Below are 7,660 nucleotides of genomic sequence, written 5' to 3'. Positions count from 1 at the left end.
AAGCTGAGGTTCTAAGCATGCTAAATTTATCTGGAATAGATGTAGAAGCAATTAACTAGGGTAATTTCCAGGCCCCGCTGTTGGTTATTACGAGAGAAAATGGATGGCTGCCTCTTCAGGAGCGTCAGGCGTCGTAGCCTAAGTGCACAGTGGTTTTCAGGACTGAAGTTTGCAATCACTTTATAGGTTTGGCCATGCCTGGTCCACGAGAGAGGGTTGGTGACTAGGACGAGAAGGTGACTAGGACTTGCTTACTTTTCTCTCTGGGGGAACCACATCCCCCTTGACTCCATTCCAGGCATGTGGTTCTAGTTTCCTTGGCCAGAAACAGCAACTGGGGCCCAATCTGCCCTGTGTCCACAGGAAACTTCACAAAGGTTTACGTATGGAAAGCATTTGGGGCTGTGTCAGTCTCGGCTGTGGGGACAGGTGGGGCACAGCCGGCAGCTCTGCAGGGAGAGGCCCTCACCCCCTTCCACAAGGTGTTTCCAATAAAAGGGGCTCATTTCCTTCATTAGAAATAAAACCAACACAGATTGACGATGGCATGACATTTCTCGGGGAAAGAGGAAAACAGTTTTCAAATGTCCTCTGTGAGCTTTTTGGATACACTGCTGGGTGGGGCTGGTGTGGGGAGGAAAGAAGTGTATTTGGGGGACAGCAAGAGGAGCACCCCCATGATTTCACAACCAAGCCTGGATTCCCAAACTAGAGGGGTGGACAACACCTGCTTGGCCATATCATAACCCGTCAGGGCTTGAGGAAACATGGAGTCCAGCCTCCCTATTTGGCAGATGAGGACAGAGGGCCCAGGGAGGCGGAAGAACTCCACCAGCAGTCAGAGACGAGCTACAGCTAAAACCTGCAATGGCCATTCCAAGTGCAGAGTGCTCTCTGACGTATTCTATTCCACACAACCATCTCACCAATTGAACATGTATCTACAGTCATGCTCCATTTAACGATAAGGATATATCTGAGAAATCATTAGGAGATTTCATCATGAATGCACTTACACAAACCTAGGTGGCGTAGCCTATTGCTCCTAGGCTACAAACCTGTACATCATGTTACTGTATAAAAAAACATAAGATTAAATCAAGCACAAGAGGAAATGATGCGATCAAGAGCAGTGGTGAAGCGTGGCCAGATGGCTCAGTTGGTTGGAGCGCGGCCTCTCAACCACAAAGTTGCTGGTTCGACTCCTGGACCCCACAAGGGATGGTGGGCTGAGCCCCCTGCAACTAACAATGGCAACTGGACCTGGAGCTGAGCCGCACCCTCCACAACCAAGATTGAAAGGACAACAACTTGACTTAGAAAAGTCTTGGAAGTACACACTGTTCCCCAATAAAAGTCCCGTTCCTTAAAAAAAAAAAAAAAAATTAAAAAAAGAGCTGTGGTGGATATGAAATGTGTGAAGCTGTTGCCAGCGTAACATGGCATACTATTTTACAGCAAATTTTTTTTATAAGTAGAAAGAGTGTAATCTAAAATAATGATTAAAAGTATAGTATAGTAAATACATAAACCAGGAACATAGTTGTTTATTATGATAGTTAAGTATTATGCACTGTACGTAATTGTATGTGCTATACTTTTATACGACTGGCAGCGCAGTAGGTTTGTTTGCACCAGCATCGCCACAAACATGTCAGTAATGTGTTGAGCTGACATTACAATCACTATGACAGCCATCACTAGGCAACAGGAATTTTCCAGCTCCGTTATAATCTTATGGCCCACTGTTGTATATTCAGTCCATCATTTACCAAAACATTGTTATGCAGCACATGACTGTACCTGGATTCATGTGACAAATGTCTGGAAAGCTTTGAAAAAATACCAGTAATACCCAGGACTTATCTCTGAGATTCCTATGTAATAGGTCTGGCATGAGGCCCCAGCATGGGTATTTTTCAAAGCTCTTCAGGTGTTATTCACGGGATTGAGAGCCACCAGGGTGGAGAGCCACTACTTTAAGGAATATAAAGGTAAAAGCGATGCATTCATTTTCTTCCAGGAGTTCACAGCGAGACAGGCAAATATGTAAATAACTCACAAGCTTCAGTGCTCAGTGCTATAGAAAGTCCAAGAAGGATGCAAGTGTGATCCTGACTGAACTATCCTGTCTTCACCCAGAAGACTGATTTGGGTAAATAAACTATTGCTTATTCCACCTAAGCCAAGCTTACTTACTTACCTTTCTAGGCATATCTCAAATCACCCCTCTTCCATAAAGTCCTTTTAATAAGACCCCAAATAGAGTTGGCATACCTCTTCTCTAAACTCCTATGTTACCCACAGGCTGTATGCAAACAATTCAGGACTAAATTATATGTATGATTTCTATTATGCTATAGTAATCATAAAATGAAAACTTCCATTTATTCAGTGCATAGTATGTGCCGGGCACTCTGCTTTACGCTTTCCATACATTGCCACCAATATTCCCAGGAGCTCTGTGATGCTGGCCTCAATACATCCATGGTACAGATTAAGAAACTGAGACTTATAGATGTCAAGTACATGACCCCAACCAGCTAGTAAGGACATATGAATCCAGGTCTGTATGCTTCCAAATTTCTTTCAAATGCATCATTTTATATCAAATATAAACACTACTTCTTTATTATAACGTGTACTCTTGATACATTATTTTGCAAGCTGTAAACTTCTTTGCTGTTCACACTTTTATTTAATCCGGACTACATTCCTGTTATCAGTTCTATTTGACAAGCAAGGGAATGAAGTCTAGAAAAATTGGTAAAATGCTCAAGATCCCATAGTCTGGCAATGAGCTGAGGTGTTTTTATTCCAAGTGCAGGGCTATTTCCACCGCTCTCATGTGCCATGTGCCAAGCTCTGTTCCTCATTGACCTGAAGTCCCTTGAGGGTCTAGACTGTGTTTTGTGCTGCTCCTGTATTCCCCCACAGATCCCAGATATGCAGCCTGTTGCTTTATTAATTGATTTGCCAAGAAGTAACACGAATGTCCTCATGAGGCATTCTGACCCAAGGACCTGTAGAACAACACCCTAGCTATTCTTTTGGGGCTGGGAGGAACTGCCAAGGAGGCATGATTGTGGTTCTTTTAGTGCCACAACTAAATCATGTTCTAGAACAAAAAATGCCTTCCAGTCACTAGTTTTGTAGGTATGATTCCCAATTATCTACAGCAGCTAGCAGAAGCAAATCGCAGTGTGAATTAAGCGGCCTGCACCTGGTCATGGAATGGACCAGTGGAAGACAGAAAGGCAACATCCATCGCCTCCATCAAAGCCTCTGATTTGAATCCCAGTCACCTCCCTGTGACATAGCAGCATCTTTTTATTTATTTAGTCACATCCCACCTCATTTCCCAAAAAACTCAAAGAGGTTTGCAATAGATGAATAGATACAATAGCTAAAGATAAAACAGAAACAAGTAAAGACAACTAAGGCTGGGGAAAATGTAAATATAAAAAGGCAAGTCCAAGGAAAAATACTTTATTAGTCAGAAAGGAAACACTGTCTAAAGCCCAAAAGATTGCAGTGCATTTAAAATAGATTTTTCATGTGTGGGTTTCAGTTGATGAGATATTGTTAAGAGCTCAGAAACTCCTGTGTGGTTTTACTCCATGCCAGATACTGACCCATAAGAATGATTAAAGCAATGAAACTATAGACTTTCTCCCCAGGATGTGGTCAACACAATGTATTCATGCATCCGTGGTTAAATGGGAGATACATTTTCCTAGTCTAATGTTGCCAAAAGGACCACGTCAATGCTTTGTGCAAAACAGAACTTTTATTTCAACAAGTCTGAATCATGTCCATTCATTCATTTAGTAAATATTGTGACAACAAATTATCTGCCAGGAACTGTACAATTCACTGGAAATTTAAAGGCAGATAAGACATAGACCCTTTCCTATAAGATTTCTTCATCTAGAGCAGGGGTGTCAAAACTGCGGCCCGCGGGCCAACTGCAGTCAGCAATCCATTGTTAATTGGCCCGCAGCAAATTCCAAAACTATATTTAGTTTACTTAAATAAACCAGGTGAGGCAATACGTACTTCACCTCGAGTGAGTGGCCCGGCTGTGTGTGTATTTTACCGCATACGGCCCTTGGTGAAAAACGTTGAAAACAGTTTGGACACTCCTGATCTAGAGAAACAGACAGGTTTATTAATATATAATCAGCACAAGTGTAATACGTGTGATTCTAGAGGTGGGCATGGGGGCTGTAAAGGCAGAGATGGGGAAAACCACTTCACTGCACTTGGCAGGTGTATCTTATCTTCTAACAAACACACATCCAGTTGCAAGGATACTGGGGCTATAGGTTGAGGCAGCCATTCTCAAGTGCACCCGAGGGAATCTTAGAATAAATAACTTACCTTTGTGACTTGTTAAATATCTCCATATTTCTGATTTGATAGTGTGGAGAAATAAGGCAGGCAAAAGGCAGCAGTGCCAACTTAAAAATGATGGCCAGCAGGAACAGAATGGTGGAATATATGGAAATACTGCAGCCAATATTTTGTAATATCCAGATTAGTGAGGCTAATTCCTTGGCGTGGCACAGGAGTTTTGTTTTTGGCAATCCTACATTTGATAAACACACCTTCAGAGACAAAATCTACTTTGTACCTGACTATGCATCCATTCAAATCACCTATTATCATATTTAAAACAAAAATCTAGCAATTTGAGAAAGATGAAAAATGGCAAGTTTATCTGCAGGTGATCAACACCAAAAACACAGCAGTCAGTAACAAAAGTGACCAAGTATTTTAATACTTTGGAGCTCTGGCACTAATTCAAGAATTTGGAGTAACCTGTTCGGGCTGACCTGGCTGAAGAATACTTTAATGGCAATAAAAATAAATTAGTATAGGTACTGAAGAATTTACAAAGCAATATGGAGGGAAAGCAACCTGTACTTAAAATTTACTGTGATTGATTCCAGTATGTGTGTCTGGAAAACCCCCAAAGCATGGATCCATGGAAAATCAACACATGCCTGGTGTTAGCTCAAGGTACATGTTGACTTTCTGCTGCAGAAACAAAAGCAGGTAACTTTTAAAGAAAATAACCTTCTTTTTTCTTCCTCAGATTGAAACATATGTTGGAAGTTGAGGGAGAGAAAAAAAGAAAAAGCCAAGAAATACTGAATACAAGAATTTTATTCAAAAGCTTTTCCGAGGATGTCCGAGAGTCAGTGTAATTCCTGTCCAATTTCCGGGCATCACATGTACTTTTATATTGCTGCATTTTGAGGAGAGAGTCAAAAAGTGGACCGGAAACAAAATCATCAACCATCAAAGAAATATCCTATACAGTGCTCACACGTACCTAGAAGAAGGTAGGGAGTATAGAAACATTTGTGACAAGAATGAACTAACCAGATTTCTCCTTGACCATTACTTCCAAATGAAGTTAAGCATCGTCTATACTTCCTGGTCCAATAAGGTTTTTCTGTATAAGCCCAGGGCTGCAGTTTATTAAAAATTTAAACTTGCCCTTACAAACCTTACAGGAATCTGAATTGGCTAGAGATTTGGGGCCAACTCGTCATTATTTCTTGAACTCTGGATGTTTACGTATGCAGCTCCAAGCTGATTTGCATTCTCCACCAGTTACAGGAATAGATTTGCCAGAAAGTTTTGAAATGTGAGGACAGATAGGCCCTTTCCTGGGTTAAGTCATAGCTCCAGACCTACAGATTTGCCCAGCCAGGCCCTCTAAATATTTTGCAATGAACATTTTGAAACACATGGGTCATTTAGTTCTGGCTTCCAGGCAGTTCTCTTAGGCTAGAGAATTGCAAAAGTTTATGATTTCTCACCAAGGAATGAAATGTGACGCAGTAGAGAAAACTGAAGACATTTAATACCAGATGTTAATGTAAAAATTGGAAAATTGTGGTCCCATGTAACTATCTGACTCCTGACCCGCAGAAGTCCATCACAGACGAGAAGGCATCATAATTTCTGGCTTCTTCCACTATTAAGTTGTGTCTAATTTTTTAAATATAAAATAATAATTCTGAGTGATTTAACTGAAACAATTAGAACATGTTGATCTTAAGGTATTTTGTGAACATACTAACAAAGTAATGTAATTCCTTACCATAAAAATCAGACATGCAGCCTTTCTAATTTTTTGTATTTTCTAGAAATTAAAAAACTAGTTTGAGGCATGTTTATTTCCTTTTTCTGCACTCCACACCTATCTAACTTCATGAAATGCATAGGGAAAGGAAGGAAGGGAGCAACTCTTGCTTGTTTGCATTGGGAGGGAAAGATACATTTCTGGAAAATGCATTTCAAAACACTTTGACATTTATTTGCACTCTTTTCCTGAATCTGTACACTTGAGAAATCAAATGACTCTTTTTAGAAGGCCAATGGATTAGTTAGGAATCTTGTGCTTGTGAGGAGAGGTGGGTGTGGAATGAGGAGTTGTAGGTAAGAAGCTCTAGATTTGCTGTGAGATCTGAATGAGTACTAGATTTTTTTACTTTCTGGTAATATTGGACAAAGCACTTAACCTCTCTGTGCCTCAATTTCCTCTTCCTAAAAATGGGTTTAAAATGAACATCTTAACCACTGCACAAGATTGTTGTAAGGCTCAAAGGATACAGTTTGTGTGAGTACACAAGCTGATATATAAACGTCAAAGTTCTATATAACTATGAAGGAAATCACTCAAGTTCTGTTGTTTCAACTCGAATCCTGAGGAAGCTGAGGCCTAAAAGCCTCTTCAATAAATGGTGCTGGGAAAATTGGAAAGCCACATGCAAAAGAATGAAACTAGACTGTTATTTGACACCAAAAACAAAAATTAATTCAAAATGGGTTAAAAACTTAAATGTAAGACCTGAAACAATAAAATACATAAAGAAAACATAGGTACTAAATTTATGGACCTTGATCTCAGAAAGGCTTTTGTGAACTTGACCCCAGAGACAGGGGAAGTAGAAGCAAAAATAAATCAATGGGACTACATCAAACTAAAGAGCTTCTGTATAGCAAACAAACAAACAAACAAACAAACAAAAAACAAAAAAAAACCCAAAACCAAAAACCATCAACAACAAAATGGCTACCAACTGAATGGGTGAAGATATTTACAAACGACACCTCTGATAAGGGGCTAACATACAAAATATATAAAGAACTCTTACAACTCAACAACAAAAAACAAATAATCCAATTAAATAATGGGCAGAGGACCTGAACAGAAAATTCTTCCATGAAGACATACAAATGGCCAACTGATATATAAAAAGATGCTCAACCTCACTAGCTATTAGAGAAATGCAAATCAAAACCACAATGAGATATCACCTCATACCTGGTAGAATAGCTACTATCAATAAGACAAGAAATACCAAGTGTTGGAGAGGATGTGGAGAAAAAGGAACCCTCATTCACTGCTGGTGGGAGTGTATATTGGTACAGCTTCTGGAAAACAGAATGGAGTTCCCTCAAAAAATTAAGAATAGAGCTACCTTATGACCCAGCAATCCCTCTTCTGGGTATCTACCTGAAAAAATGTACCCCTATGTTCACTGCATCATTATTCACAGTAGACAAGACATGGAAACAACATAAGAAGTATCCTTTGATGAATGGATGATTGGATAAATCAGATGTGCTACATATATAC

The sequence above is a fragment of the Rhinolophus ferrumequinum genome, chromosome 6, assembly GCF_004115265.2.
Source record: "Rhinolophus ferrumequinum isolate MPI-CBG mRhiFer1 chromosome 6, mRhiFer1_v1.p, whole genome shotgun sequence".
NCBI classification, from domain to species: domain Eukaryota; kingdom Metazoa; phylum Chordata; class Mammalia; order Chiroptera; family Rhinolophidae; genus Rhinolophus; species Rhinolophus ferrumequinum.
This window is presented reverse-complemented; position numbering follows the sequence as displayed.